This window comes from Plecotus auritus, assembly GCF_963455305.1.
Source record: "Plecotus auritus genome assembly, chromosome: 2".
Taxonomy (NCBI): Eukaryota; Metazoa; Chordata; class Mammalia; order Chiroptera; family Vespertilionidae; genus Plecotus; species Plecotus auritus.
In genome coordinates, this window is record NC_137771.1 from 129,113,485 (window position 1) to 129,130,666 (window position 17,182).

Consider the following 17,182-nt stretch of genomic DNA (forward strand, 5'->3'; position numbering starts at 1 on the left):
CAGAAATTTATAATGATAATTTGGTAATATATAATTAAACTGTCTTTGAACAATCTTGGTGACATTTAATGATTTTCAAGATATACTTAAACCACTTGACATAAATACTCAATAATACCTTCAAAAGAAGATCTTCATTTTCTCTCATCTTTTAATCTTTATAAGTCTTTGAAGAAATGTTAGCTCTAATGCATAAATTTATCCACAAGCCAGGTTTGTTGTACTGTAAGAACAAGTTTCCCTGAGGCTTCTCTGAGGAAACACTACAGATCATATGACTTGATATTGAGCTTACTTTCCGAAAGGCTGACAAGAATGTAAAAGAAATTAGTGCCTCCCTTTTAAGTAACTTAGGAGGCCTTTTTTCTAATGTATAATGTAGGAAATAAGTCAGATCATTTTTAGACTTTGAAAATAAGACAGAAAGGCTACTTTATTTTCACCTTGTTATTTTTAATAGAATTTTTTGTAGATATGTAGGATTCTTACATTACTGAAACATCTCAAATATCCTGAACTCAAGGGACTTCAGAAAGTGGGAGGTTTGTAAAAGTACCCCCTTAGTACTATGTTATAGTTGCAATTATAAAGAAAAGACATTCTTCACTTTACATTTTAGTAATGTGAAAACTAGTTATATGGCATCTATACCCTTTTCTCCCTCATAAATACACATCAATCATCTGTGTACATATGATACTACACTATATTGGTATAAATATTATACAACTACATTAACTTATATGTGTGCACGGGTTTGTATTTTTTCTTCTCTCTGGAATAATCAATTAAATTGCATTTCTTTCTTTTGTTTTTTTTTTAATGTTTTTAGCATTTCTTTCTTTTGATAAGATTATTCAATAGTTCTGTTATAAAAATAATAAATTATTATAAAATCATTTATATGGTATCCAAAGGATATTGTTTTAGATTTGAGATAATAAAACTTAATCTTGATGATATTTTAAAAATGTTATTGAATTCCTTCCAAAAATCTTTTGGATAATAATTTGATACTACCGTTTGGAAAATAACATCTTTTATTATTAAGATAATTACCAAAAGGACTCAAAAGTTATTTATGTTTGAAAACCTGAAAAATAACCTAAGGTCAAATGTACAGATTTTTTCAAGATGCATTTTCTTGCCTTCCGGTCCCGCCGCTGGAGACTTATGGCTGTGAGGGGTCACTTCTTGCCGCCCCTGGCTGGCTGGCATGGTGCTGGGCGCGGGCCGCCTGGCCAGTCTCAAGGCACCCAGGGTAAAGGTAACAGTAATGCTGATGTTGGCCAGCAAACTAAAGCGGAATGATGGTCTCAAAGGGTCCTTGGCGTCAGCCACCTCTCTAACTCCACTCTGAGGGTGTCTGTGAGGCACAGACTGCTCCTTAAAGAGGTTGCAGAACTTGAAGCAAACGTACCTTGTGCATGCAAAGTGCATTTTCCTAACCCCAGCAAGCTTCTTTGCTTTCAGCTAACTGCAATCCCAGATGCGGGTTACTACCAAAGGGGGCAATTTCAGTTTGAAACGCAAGTTCCTGATGCATACAACCTGGTGCCGCCCAAAGTGAGATGCTTGACCAGGATCTGGAGCCCCAACATCAGAAGGGTGGGATATGTCTGAGTGTACTGAGAGAGGATGCCATCGAAGGCACTGGCTGGGCTCCCACAAGTTTGGGGATTAAACTCTTTGTTTACTGATCTTCTGAACTTCAATGACCCACTGAATATCGAGGCCACAGAGCATTACCTGAGGGACAAGGAGGACTTCTGGAACAAAGTGGAAGGCTACAGTAAGGGGTACCCAGATGATGGGAGGGGCGCCTGCAGCGTGGACTGTGCTAGAGGGTAGTCTCCAGCTCTCAGGGGGCTTCCATCCCAGTCCTCACTTCCCGCAGACCCACTGGCTCTGCTGGGTCCTGTGACATGTCCTGCGGAGGAACCTCTTCACGACTGTCCATTGTAGACAGAGTTCCACATACTAGTAAATGCAGCAAGAAAATGCGTTTGGGCTCGAAAGTGTTGTCTGCTTACCTTAACATGTTTACTTTGTGAACCTGTACTCTGTAGGCTGAGAAAATGCTTAAGAAGTTGTAATGAACTCAAAATCACAGCTTGTTTCTTACCTTCCCTCAAATCACTTCCCTGCACAGCAATGCCAATGATATACCCAGGCCGGCAGGTGAGCGGCCCCAAGCTCCCTGAAAACTGTGATTGGAGGCGCAGTCTCTTATCTCCTCCCAGGAATGTAGGCCGTGCCTCAGTGCCTGAGGCTTCCCAGGATGCAGTCATTCACTGTAGATCTCTTACTGAAATGCGTATTTTATTTAATGTCAGTATATTTTGGAACAGATTTGTAATTTGTACAATTTAATGCTTTAATTATTATTTTCTATTCTCAAAAAAAGATACATTTTCTTCAATAAACATTTGGTATACTTAACACATTTGAAAATTATTTATGAATATTGAATGATGCAACTTGGAGTGAACTTATTCTTTAGTTTTTAACTTTATTAAATCTACTGGTATGACACTGGTTAATAAAATTATATAGTTTCAGATGTACAATTCTATAAGACATCATCTGTATATTTCATTGTGTGTTCACCATCCAAAGTTAAGTCTCCTTTCATCACCATCTTTGACCCTCTTTACCCCTCTCCCCTACATCCTTTCCATATGATAACCACTATACATTATCTGTGTCTATAAGCTTTTGTTTGTTGCTTTCAGTTTTATATTCTGCATGTTGTCCATGTTGCTTATTTAGCTTAGCATATCTTCAAGATCCATCTAAGTTGTCACAAATGGAAATATTTAATCTTGCCTTATGGCTGAATAGTTTTGTATATATGTACCACATCTTCTTTATTCAATCATCTATACGAGAAAACTTTGGTTGTTTCCATGTCTTGGCTATCATGCACAATGAGGCAGTGATTGTACATAGGAGTACATATACCTTTACAAATAAACATTTAAATATTTTGGGGGTAGATACCAAGGAGAGGGGTTGCTGGGTCATATGGTAACTCTATTCTTAATTTTTTGAGGAATGTCAATACTGTTTTCCATAGTGGCTATGCCAATTTACATTCCCACCAGCAGTGTATAAGGGTTCCCTTTTCTACCCAACCTCTCAAACACTTGTTATTACTTGTCTTGTTGATAACAGCCATCCTAACAGGTGTGAGATGGTATCTAATTGTATTTTCAATTGACATTTCCCTAATATTTAGTGAAGTAGAGCATCTTCCTATATCTCTGTTGGCCATTTGCATGTTTTCTTGGGAGAAGTGTCTGTTCAGGTCCTCTCCCAATTTTTTAATTTGATTGTTGTTGTCCTTTATTGTTGTTGAGTTGTATGAGTTCTTTATGTATTTTGGATAATTACTCTTATTGGAGATGTTGTTTGCAAATATCTTCTATCATTTGCTTGGTTGCCTTTTTGTGCTGTTGGTGGTAGTGGTTTCCTTTGCTGTGCAGAAGGTTTTTAGTTTGATATAGTTCCATTCATTTATTTTTGCTTTTACTTCCATTGTGTTTGATGTCAAACTCATAAAATCTTCTCTGAGATGAAGGTCCATACGTTTAGGACCTACATTTTCTTCTATGTATTTTATTGTCATATATTTAGGTGTTGATCCATTTGGAGTTACTTATTGTATATGGTGACAAATAGCAGTCTAGTTTCATTCTTTTGCATGTGGCTTTCTAATTTTCCCAGCACCATTTATTGAAGAAGCTTTCTTTTCACAATTGTATTTCTTGGCTCCTTTGTCAAAAACTATTTGCCTCTGTAAATGTGGGTTTATTTCTGGGCTTCCAATTCTGTTCTATTGCTCTGTGTGTCTGTTTTTCTGCCAATACCATGCTGTTTTGCCTTTCACTTTGTAGTATAATTTGATACTTCTGATTTTATTCTTTTTTCTCAGAATTGTTTTGGCTATTAGTATATTTTGTGGTTCCATGAAAATCTGATTATTTTTTGTTCTAGTTATTTAAAAATTATTTAGGTTTTTAATGTCTGAGTTTCATCTTATGAATATATTTTTGTTGCAATTCAATTTAGTTTATTTATTACTTTTTTAATATAATGCTACTACCAGAATATATATGTAGAATTTTTATTAATTTTATTAATACTATTTGAGGGCCCATTGTGTACAAGGTATTTTCCTAGAAATAAAAAGAATGAAACAAATACAAGGTTTTAGATATTAGAAGGTGTATGGATAAAAGATATATTTAAATGGACAAATTTCAATAGAACATTGTAAGATGTAATAATTAAACTAAATGTTGTTCTATGGGAATTCAGAAACTGTAATTAATATTTTCTCAACATTTTGTTAAATATTCTCCTTTATAATCTGAGACCATTTTGCTTTTCACTATTTCTATAATATTCAATACTAATTTCATAAAGAATCTCACTTTTTGATGGCTCTTTATAATGTTAGTAGTGAGTGTTGGATTAATATAAAAGCAATTAAAGAACTTGCAGCAATATATAACACTTACATTGCATATACTTATTATATTAAGGGAAATATTTTTATGAATGTGTTTGTATCAATTTATTTTAAAATTACAGAATTAAATATTTCAACAAAAATGTTGCTATTTTAATAACAATGTAATTTATTTTAAATGAGAACATCACAACAATGGGTGGAAATTAAAACACTGTATAATCTAGGGAATAAATTATTATTTCAAGAATTTTATTTAACAATATAAATGTCGATGTCTGGCACAATGTTTTAATTCTACTTTTAGTGTCTTTTTGGCATTTCTATAAAGTATATACAAGTTTTATTCAGTAAGCACAAATTTATTGCTTGCAAATATGCAAAGTATCATGCTAGCCATCAGGTAATATTATGATAAATAAAAACTTGTCATTAAGGAATTCAAAAGGTAGTCTGAGAGCCTAGCCAGCATGGCTCAGTGGTTGAGCATGGACCTATGAAGCAATAGTTCATGGTTAGATTCCCAGTCAGGGCACATGCCCGGATTGTGGGCTTGATCCTTCGTGTGGGGCATGCAGGAGGCAGCCAATCAATTATTCTCTCTCATCATTGTTTCTATCTCTCTCTCTTTCTCCCTTCCTCTTTGAAACAATAAAAATATATATATTTTTTAAAAAGATAGTATGAGAGACTGTCAACCAGCAGGCTATTACAATACTAAATTATGCAATATAAAACATACAATGGAGGAATTTTGGAAGAGACAAATCCATCCTCAGTAGAGGTCTGAGAAAGAGAACATTTTTCAAGTGAAGGAGGACTCTAAGATGAGTACTTCATGGGGATATATAAGTTAATAAGGTGAAAGAACAGTGTTGGGAAGAAGAGACAAGGTGATGAAAGAAGTAACATGCTTGCAGATCCAGAGTAAAGAGAAAGGGATCATTGAAAGGACACTGGATTGGAATTATGTTAAAAGTAAGTGAATATTGGGGTCACTTGAGATCTTGCTCCCTGGTATATGTCATCAGTTTAGCTCAAGTAAATTTTGAGAATTTTATCAAAATTCTCCAAAAAAGTGAATGTTTAAGTAAGGGTCTACAATGTAGAACCTCTGAAAGATTGCAAGAAGAAAGTAAGGACCAGACTTCTGTCTTGGAAAAGTCACCGGTAATAAACAGTGAGCATTCATATACGTCATGACTGTTAACAGTATTTAGATTCATTGTTGGAAGTACATGTTGCATGTTGGATGATTTGAAAAAAATATATTGCCTTGAATTGTAGTGTTTTCTATACCCTAGTAAAATATAAACTTCCTGTGGATGGAGGTCATAATTTGATTCCACACAGAATATTTTACATAATAAGATATGAAGGACCAGACTTTGAACTGAGAGCTTCAACCTATTTGGGGATGTTAGGATGCCTGCCAGATTATGTGGAATGCAGTCTTAATAGGAAATTATCTCCATGTGCACATTGCTGCTCTTTCCCTTCAACAACACTCAGTTTCACTAACTTCTGTTTTAACCTTAAAAAAAAACTAGACTAAACAAACATTAATTATAGTCATTTCAGTAAGATAAGAAGATGAATTGAGTTTTCTGCTTCTACAAAACAGTATCTCAGTGGTAAAGTATTTTTTCCCCTGGTCTCTTGTAAAGGAGATTATTTTGTAGAAGTCCAATGCTACCAAGAAATTGGTAGTGTTTATTGCTTGTCTCTAATGGAAATTACATTTTATGGGGAATTGAGATTGATTGCCCTTATCTTGACAAGTGAAGATTGAGGGCATATACTATGGAATAGTGAACAGACTCAAAAGCAAAGGGGGAATATTTAACACCTTAGTTACTAGGTTTTTAAGACTAGGATTATAGAGAGGGTGTATTTGATAAAAACATTTCTAATTTTAAAAATAACCTTATTTAAGACCTATAAAGTGAGTTATTATACTTTTACCGATGTGTTTTCCTAAAGCAAAAAAAAAAAAAAGGTCCCTCTTTATTGATTGAAACAAAATCTTGTTTGGACTCAAAAAAGGAAGACACAGACAACAGTATAGTGATTGCCAGAGGGAAGCAGGGACTAGAAGAGGGTAAAGAGGGCATAAATGGTAATGGAAGGAGACCTATCTTGGGGTGGTAAACACACAATACAATATACAGATGACATATTATAGAATTGTATGCTTTAAATCTGCATAATCTTATTAACCAATGTCACCCAATAAATTCAATTAAAATAAATTAAATAAAAAGGAAAGAATTAGGACAAGTATGGGTTGAAATTAAACTGTAGTTATTATAAGAAACTTAACCATATATGTTTCTGACTCAGATATAGGAAAGTACTAAGGAATTTAAAATGATACTGGTCTCTGTAAATATATTTCTCAACTCTCACCCTTTTTATGCTACGCTCCTAAAAATTAAAAAGAATACATTTTAATAACATAAAATATTATTTTAACAATATAATTTTTATGAAATATAAATTTAGTTGTATCTATAAAACCATCAGTGCACATATTGAAATATATGTGTCCTTTGTATTATGTTCATTGGCTTAATGCCAGTGACTTAAAAAAAAAAGGTTAAAAATATTCAAGACTCAGTCATAAGATAAGTAAGTTCTGGGTATGTAGTGTATAGCTTGATGACTATAAATAACAATACTATACTGTATATTTGAAACGTTATAAGAGAGCATATCTTAAAAGTTCTCATAAAAAAAACTGCATAAGGTGATAGATGTTAACTAAACTTATTGAAGTAATATTAATAATTTCACAATCCTATATGATAAAAGCCTAATATGCAAATTGTCTCCTTGACTGGGAGTTCGACAGGGAGTTTGATTGCTCACTATGACCTGCACTGACAACCAGGGGATGGCATGGAACATGGCTGGTGTTAGTGACGCGGCACTGGCAGTGGGTGTCAGTGGAGGTGCTGGCAGCCCCGATGGGCCCCAATGGGCCCCCATGAGAGTGGTACAGCGGTGTGATGGTGGAGCAGGTGAGTGGGTGGCGTCAGGCCAAGGTAGGTGTGAGCAGGGACCCGATCACCCCGCTGATCTTCCTGCAGATGATGACCAGCGGTGGCGGCAGGGAGCAGGGGCCCCAGCTCCAATGGTTTGCCCAGCTGGAGGGAGCAGGTTAGGGGGCAGCGCCAGGCCAGCCCACAGGCTACCCCAAGGGACCCCACCTGTGCATGAATTCATGCACTGGGCCTCTAGTAGATACATATATAAAATCATTATGTTGTACTCACTAAACTAATATAATGTTATATGTCAATTATATCTCAATTTAAAATAAATAATTAAGACCTTAGCATTTTTGTTTATTAGAAGCCAAATTTTAAAAATCTATGAGATTATATAAATACATATTTATAGTACAGCTGTTGAATCTCATTATATTGTTTAATTGTTTCAATATCAAGACACCTAGGAATTAAGTTTAATACTGAATTTTGGGGAATATGAATTGAGATAATTTTGAATGGACTGGTTATAGATCTTATGATCAGAAGGCACAGGTAAAAGCTCGCCTTTCAGAAGATATTTTTATATTGTTACTTGAAATTTCACTATTCAGGAAACATTTCTTGCATTCTAAGAAGTGTTTGCACCTAGACCATAAATATCCTCAGAGGAGGAAACATTTTATAATCATTAATAACTTTACTGTTATTTGGCTATCAACTTGCATTCTAGCTGAGGACTAGTATCTAGTACATGGCACATTATGACTGTAATCTGGAAGCATGAAACATTGACCAAAGAGGGTTGCTCTGGGTAGGCACTATGCATACGAATGGAACAAGGAAGATTCACCTACCCAGGCAGGATTAAAACAAGGGTCATGAGGTGGGTCAGGAGAGCTGGAGCAGCATAGAAGAGGACAGTGATTACCTGGGCTTATTTCATGATTTGCCTAAGGCAGGATTCGACCTCAAGTAGCAATAAGTATGTTCCCATCTTTGTTGTACTAGAAGTAATCTATAACAGCCAGTTAATTTGCTTTACCTGCTAAATAAGACTGGTTCCTTACTTATCATTGTAAATACAATACTTGAATGTATAACACATAGGGTCATAGAGAAAACTGAACCTGTGGGAAATCGTTTAGCTTAATAGCATTTTATCTGAAAGATCAATGTACAAATCTCTTTGAATTTAAATTATTGACCATCTTTATGTTATTAAATATTTATACATTGTCTGAAGGGGAAGATTTACTGACTATTTATACAATTCAAACTAAAGATAATTTCATTATACAATATGATATGCATTTGATCCTAAAAACAACTTTGAAATAGAAGAAAATATATATTTTTACTATTTTACTGTGCAATGGCAGTTTGAAATTCACTTTATTTAGAAGTGTATTATTGAATAATATATTAACTAATATAATTTTTTATATTGAAAAGCAACATAAAATGTATGCTATCCTTCACAGAACTTCAGAGAAAACTTATCACAATGTTATTTTTTAATTGCAGTTTAAAAACAACTTTAAGTTTTAATGTCGATGACATAGTTTTAATAGATCAAAATATTTTGTGGGTATTGTATTTGTACACTGTGTTCAGAAATAGCAAAATTAGATTTTGAAAGCATTACATAGTACTTTTTAAGTTAATTTAGTACAAATGTTATTTTAAATTTAACATTCCATAGAATGTACTCAATAAATATTTATTGAATGAAAGTATACATACATGATTGCTAACTAAAATATTTTCAGATGAAATATCAATACTAAGTAATAGCATTGAAGCACTAAAATTAGCATTATGGAACAGAAAGGCAGTATGTGATTTCACCATGATTGTCAGATTTTATGGGATTAGATATTTAATACTTTGAGTTACCAGCTCAGAGCCTGATTATTCCTTACTTTCATTTATTAATTTGAATAAGTGTAGTGCTGACCCTGTAGCTACTGCATATTGGACTTTATTCATCACCACTGCTTATGATTTGAGGCTTTGAGGATTAAGTATATCCCCTTCAGTATGCCCTTTACTTTGTGAATGCAGCAGCCCTTTTGACCTTCTCTTACTGATCAGGGGACACAGTTGTAAGTTGCAGATTGAGAGCAATTTTCTATTTCTTTGATGTTTCAAAATGATTGAATAATTTCATGCTGAGCATAAAGTAACTGGAGGTAAAGAATAGTTTAAGATCTGTGAAATAAAAAGTGTGAAGTGGATAACAAATATTGTTTCTTGATAATAATGTATCTTGTCACCCCTATTTACAGTAATACTATCCTAAGAAATTTTGTCAGCTAAAAGATTCTTGGAGTTTTAAATAGAAATCCCAAATAAGACTTGTAATAAAAATTACATGTTATACTATGAATCACTACACATCAATGTTATCAATATGATGCTTATCAATATTATGTAGAAATGTACATTAAAATTAGATAAGCAATGGCAGTGTACAAATGGAATTTGCAAAAAGAGAGAGATTCCAGGTCTGTTTCTTTGGGTTAGTTTGGAAGGTTATTTAATCTTTAAACTTCAGTGTCTTCTGTACCATAATTTCAATCATATCAACTTCACAAATTGTTAAAAAGGGTGAATATCACAGTATACATAAAGTACTGCATAGTGCATGGCACATAGTAGGTGCTCATTGAATGACTACTCTCTCACTCTTCCCTTTTTAAATCTGTATCCAGTGACCCAAAAATTTTCAGTATTCTCAATCTATCTTTAGATGTGTCATTTTATAATGTTTTTCCTTCTTTAGTTGGTAGAGAGCACATTTACACTAAAATTAAAGTGAATATAAATGGTTTTTTGACCATGGTTTCCAAGGATTCTCCAAACAAGGACTGGAACATTTGCCACATCTGCTATAATAGATTCAAGAGCTATTATTTTAAGAGGGCTCTGAGATACTCATCTACAAAGCTCAAACTCTACAGTTCTTGCTTCCTTTTATTTTTGCATCCTTTCCCAAAGCATGGGAACTATATTTATTTACTGCTGCAATCTTCTAAGAAACCTTATCTAAATTCACTCCTGCAGCTTCTTTCTCTGAATAAATTTTACTGAATAAATGCTCCTTTTTGCTGCATTGCATTAGTAATTATGTTAACACTTTAAAATAAAATATCGTACATTTGAACTCTAAAATTTGAGTTTTGCTAATTTTGATAAAGGTTAGAATGATGTTTATTTTATATATTAAGAAAGAGTTTGTTAAATAAATTAAGAGTCTGAGTAAGATTATTTTGTAGTGGTGATATTTGAATCATAAAAGACAATATGTTTCAAATACCTTTAAATGTTATAGAATCAGTTTGAAAATGAATGCATGCTAATTAGACACAATATTTGTTCATAAATGTAATTTAAACAAATTTATTAGACAATTTTATGTGTTAAACTAATAGCCTGGAATATAAGTAACTAGAAAAAAACCCATGGCTGTGTTCTTTACAACAATCTTTTATTTAAACATTTCATTAATATTGAGAATGTGTGTTCAAATTGTTTCCTATTGGTATATTTCAGTGTATTAGTTTCTACTCAATTGGAAATTTTTTGTTTAATTGTACATTTTTTTTCCTTGTAAATATTTTGTAATTTTAAAAAGTACGTATTACATACCTTTAAAAAAATCCTGGAAACTTGTTTAAGTAGAAAACTTGTTTTCCTCCTCTGACATACCGTTTCTGTTCTAGTCTCAAGGTTTCAGTACATAGTCTCAAATATTGCTAAAAATGCAATATAGAAAAGCATTTCCAAATATTTTTACATATTTATTAGGAGTTAAATTAAATAAAAATTATCTCAATGCTTTTCCACATTTTCTAACAATGCTTTCAAGTGGATTTGTCCATATAGATAGTGTTATTATCTTTGGAAAAGTGAGGACAATTCCATGGAAAATGGTTAGAAATTGCTAAAAATTTAAAGGAAAGAGACTTCTTAATCATTTTGTTACCAGACTTTGCATGCCATGTTCTTGAGTCTCAATATCATAGAAATGAACACTGAACCGAGTATAAGATAAAAAGATAGAGTTTCTTTAAAGAGCTTGCACACCAGCTAGTCAACCAGAAAAGAGAAGTCGAGCTTCCTGAGAGGTGTTGTAAATGACTTATACGGGGCCTTGGGGTGGGTGTAGGGCTTGGGAATAAGGATGAGGTCAGTTGTTCCACCATGGTCATCTGACTGCTGTTGATCCCTCGGTAGTCACAGATATTTCAATAGTCAGTGGACCCCTCAAAAAACCTGTAAAGTAATAGTTGCACAGATATTCTAGTTACCATTTAATTAAAAAAACAATTATTTTGCTGAACATGATTTTAAAAAAGGATGTTATCATTATACAGTCTTTCCTTTAAAGATGTAGTTAGGTTAATTTCAAATATGAAATTTTACTGAAAGGAAGAAGTTTTAGTAAGGCCTCTAAGATGAAGTTCTTTTGATCAAGATGGAGTTCAGATGTTACCCCTATACTGTCTCAATTTCAAGTAAATAAGATTTTTTAGTGGTACTTCAAATTATTTCTTATTGTGCTGAGAATTTGAATTATGTTAAAATGACAAAGATTCACATATTGAGACTAGATGAATGTTAATTCTTTCATGGGAATTAAAAACATATCACTTTGCTCTTTTCATTAAATTATGCATGTAGAAATAAAATCCAATGTGCCCTCTAAAAATAAAGTTTGACCCTTAATTTCAAGATCAAAATCTCTTTCCCTCCTTCACTCTGCCTGTACTCTTTCTGTGCTTAAGTGTGAATTTCTTTTTTATTATTAATAATTTTTTATTGCCATATGTACTCACTCAATTCCTTAAAAGTAGTCAAGTTTGACTAGATTTTATTCTCTAGTCACAAATTAAGCAATATATTTTTATTTCTTTTTTAAAAAATATATTTTTATTGCTTTTTAGGGTGATAGGAATGGAGAGGGAGAAAGAGAGAAAAGAACACCACATAGATGTAACATCAATCAGTTGCCTTCCTTACCCTGACCAGGGAATGAATCCACAACCTTGGCATGTGCCCTGACCAGGAATTGAGCTGTCAACCTTTCTGCGCATGAGATGATACTCAACAAACTGAACCACATCTGCCAGGGCTAAGTCATATTTCTTTTTAGAACTTTGGTAAGTTTTTTTTTTAAGTTTATAAAAAGTTATGGCAATGTATTCTCAAAATTTGTTTCACATATACATGTATCTTTTGTCTTGTATGCAAACATTTAATTAATTAATTAAAATTTTATTGCTCCTGTTATACAAGTCAGAAAGATAATTTGCTTCATTTGTTTATTGCTAGTTCACAGATAGACAGAGTTGAAAAAAATAATAGTTTCCAAAATAAGAGGTAGTTCTATAACTAAATATTTATTACTATAATTTTTGGTTGTTTTTTTTGTTTGTTTGTTTTGTTTTCATTTGAATGCTTGATGTCTGGGTCAAAAACTAAATCTTAAAATTAAAGAAAATAGTCTGCTTCAGAGAGTACTAAATATCAAAGTATGCCTTAAAATATTATAATTCGGATCTAGTGCAAAATATTAGAATTTTTCATTCTTTATATTCTTACATGCCAGCCAGTCTCACACAATAAACCTCCACAGAGGTGGGGCAAGTGGGAAATGATTATTCTGTTTTCAAATGTAAATATCAATACTACTTTTGAGTAATATAATTTATTCATTATTTCCCTTCTTTAATTCTCAATTTTGAATATTAGCTAAATTTTTTTACATAGTACTTGTAAACAATTCATGTCTAGGATAATATAATAATCATTTTAAGTCTGAACTTTGATTATATTCTGCTTACAAATGTATCTATAAGAAAGAAAAATTGGTTGTTTATCTTGCTACCTAGTTATATCTATCTATCATCTATCATCTATCTATCTATCTATCTATCTATCTATCTATCTATCTATCTATCTATCATCATCTATCTATCTACCAACCTATCATCTATCTGTCAATGAACCTATCATCTATCATCTACTTAGTGGACCAGAAGTGACATAACCTTCATCTAATATTTCATTTCTGAATTGCAGACAAAATTATCCACCCAATTACCTATATTAGGTTCAGACACCCTCAGAACCATTATTATTTTTTCTACCTCCTCTAATACCTACATAAAGCCCAAGAATGAACCCTCTTACCTTAGAAATAACCTCTTCATTCTATACCTTCCAACATAACTTGGCTCAGGACATCATACATACTTATTATAGCTATCATGGAATAGCTTCCTAATGTGATGCTTCTCATCTCCACATCCATTTCCAATTTTTCATCATCAACCCAATTTCTTAATTCTTTTTCTTCTTCAAAAAAAGCATCTGCTGGAATATTGGATAATGTCTGCATACAGAATAATATCTAGACTTCTAAGCATTTCATGCAAAAATATTTACCTTCTGATTTCTAAGTGTTTGGTCTAAATCCATCTGTCCTTCATCTTTTCCAAGTACATGCTTTATGGTCCAGTCAAATTGACCCCACAGTTCACTGGAAATGACATTACATTTAATTATATTTATATTTATGATTTTATAACATGTATAATTTCATGTTCTTGCCTCTACTTGGATTGTTCTTCCAACTTCCTTTTCCTAAAATGTTCAACTAAGATTATAAATGTACACTTCATATCCTACCATGTTCTGTTAAAAACTCACAAGCCCTCTCACTCAATCTGTGCTAAGTAATAATTACTCTGGATTACCAAAGTACTCTATACTTATATTATAACAATTCTAACATATTTATCAAGTTATATGAACTTCCTTGACTTAACTGAGGTCTTAACTCATCATTTGTACCTTGACAATCTTTTGTTACAAATAACATAACAGGAAAGCTTATCTTTTAAATAGAATCAAAATAAAAACTTCATTAAATAATCACTTAAAGTAAAATAAGAGCGTATTTCTTATATCCCTAAACTATTCAGTTTTGGAGTTTGTAAGAAGATAATTAATTTATTAGATATATCCCTTGTAGTTTTGTGTAATTGTTTGTCTTTTGAATATCAAAGAAACAAACTAATGTTTCTTATTGAAATGTTAAAAATTTATAACCATTTAGGAAACATTTTATAATTCTGTCACCCACATTTAATAGTTACTATATTTTATTTAGTTGTTTTTCTCTTTATTTTTATTTGAAATTATTCTCAATACAATTGTAATTGTTTGAACATGTTAAGGATAATATTATAAAATACACTAAGTGACCAACCTCATTAAATATGAATATATGACAAACTCTATTATTTGATCACTAATGCCATCACTGGTTTTTCTGCAAAAACAACTAGACTGCATTAGGTGTATATAAATGAAATGAAAGATTCTTATTTCTAACAGGATATAATTGTCCTTTAAGTTTTTAATATAAAAAATAGCAATGACTTTTTTAATTTTTTTATTTATTTATTGTCTAAAGTTTTACATATGTCTCCTTTTTCTCCAATTGACACCTTAAACCACCCCCCTACCCTGCTCCCCAACCCAACCATTCCCACCCTGGGCAAGCCCCCACTGTTCCAGTGTCTGTGTCCATTGGTTATGCTAATATGCAAGCATACAAGTTCTTTGGTTGCTCTCTAACCCCCCACCTCCCCTGCCATTTGTTTCTGGATCAATTCTTTTTTTTTTTTTTTTTTTTAATTTATTTATTTATTTATTTTTTTAAAATATATTTTATTGATATTTCACAGAGAAGAAGGGAGAGGGATAGAGAGTTAGAAACATCGATCAGCTGCCTCCTGCACACCTCCCACTGGGGATGTGCCCACAACCAAGGTACATGCCCTTGACCGGAATCGAACCCGGGACCCTTCAGTCCACAGGCCGACGCTCTATCCACTGAGCCAAACCGGTTTCGGCTCTGGATCAATTCTTGTTCATCAAATTATGTTGATCATTATATCCCACATGAGTGAGTTCATGTGATATTCATCTTTTCCCAATTGGCTTATTTTGCTTAGCATAATGCTCTCTAGTTTCACCCATGCTGTTAGAAATGGTAAAAGTTCCTTTTTTATAGCAGCATAGTATTCCATTGTGTAGATGTAACACAGTTTTTTAATCCAATCATCTACTGATGGGCACTTAGGTCGTTTTAAAATCTTAGTTATTGTAAATTGTGCTGCTATGAACATAGGGGTGCATATATCCTTTCTGATTGGTGTTTCTGGTTTCTTGGGATATAGTCCTAGAAGTGGGATTACTGGGCCAAATGGGAGTTTCATTTTTAACTTTTTGAGGAAACTCCATACTGCCTTCCACAGTGGCTGCACCAATCTGCATTCCCACCAGCAGTGTACTAGGGTTCCTTTTTCTCCTCATCCTTGCCAGCACTTGTCATTTGTTGATTTGTTGATGATAGCCATTCTGACAGGTGTGAGATGGTATCTCATTGTTTTTTGATTTGCATCTCTCGGATGAGTGGTGACTTTGAGCATGTTTTCATATGTCTCTTGGCCATCTGTATGTCCTCTTTAGAAAACTGTCCTTTTCCCATTTTTTTTGAATGGATCATTTATCTTCCTTTTGTAAAGTTGTATGAGTTCTCTGTAAATTTTGGATATTAAACCCTTATCTGAAATATCATTGGCAAATATGTTTTCCCATGCAGTGGGCTTTCTTCTTGTTTTGTTGATAGTTTCTTTTGCTGTGCAGAAGCTTTTTATTTTGATGTAGTCCAATTTGTTTATTTTCTCCTTAGTCTCCATTGCTCTAGGAGCTTTGTCAGTAAAGATATTGCTACGACATATGTCTGCTATTTTGTTGCCAATGGAGTCTTGTAGGATTTTTATGGTTTCCCATCCTACATTTAAATCCTTTAGCCATTTTGAGTTTGTTTTTGTGTATAGTGTAAGTTGGTGAACTAATTTCATTTTTTTTTGCCTGTATCTGACCAAATTTCCCAGTACCATTTATTGAAGAGACTGTCTTGACTCCATTGTATGCTCTTGCTTCCTTTGTCAAATATTAATTGAGCATAATGGCTTCGGTCAATTTCTGGGTTCTCTGTTCTGTTCCATTGGTCTATACGTCTGTTCATGTGCCAGTACCAGGTAGTTTTGAGAACCATGACTTTGTACTATAGCATGATATCTGGTATTGTGATCCCTTCAACTTTGTTCTTCTTTCTCAGGATGCTGTGGCTATTCGGGGATTCTTTTTTATTCCAGATGAATTTTGGAGACTTTGTTCTAGATCTTTGAAATATGTCATTGGTATTTTAGTGGGGATTGCATTGAATCTGTAGATTGCTTTGGGTAGTATGGGCATTTTAATGATGTTGATCCTACCAATCCATGAACATGGTATGTTCTTTCCATTTGTTTATGTCTTCCTCTATCTCTTTTTTCAATGTCCTGTAGTTTTCTGAGTACAGGTCTTTTACCTCCTTAGTTAAGTCTATTCATAAATATCTCAATTTCTTGGTGCTATAGTAAATGGGATTTTTTTTTTTTAGTTTATCTTTCTGTGAGTTCATTATTGGTGTATAAAAGGGCCATAGATTTCTGGGTGTTAATTTTGTATCCTGCTACATTGTCGAATTCATTTATTAGGTCTAGTTGTTTTTTGATGGGCTCTTTGGAGTTGTCTATGTATAGTATCATGTCATCTGTGAATAAGGACAATTTACTTCTTTTCC

At 33.1% G+C, this 17,182-nt stretch overlaps 1 pseudogene across 1 annotated transcript; it reads left to right on the top strand.

Annotated features, from left to right (window-relative positions):
* Window positions 1-1,276: 1,276 nt before the first annotated feature.
* Window positions 1,277-1,851, top strand: LOC308241197 (NEDD8-conjugating enzyme UBE2F-like; annotated as a pseudogene). Its single transcript has one exon. The product of its transcript is annotated as an NEDD8-conjugating enzyme UBE2F-like (transcript).
* The last annotated feature ends 15,331 nt before the right edge of the window (window positions 1,852-17,182 follow it).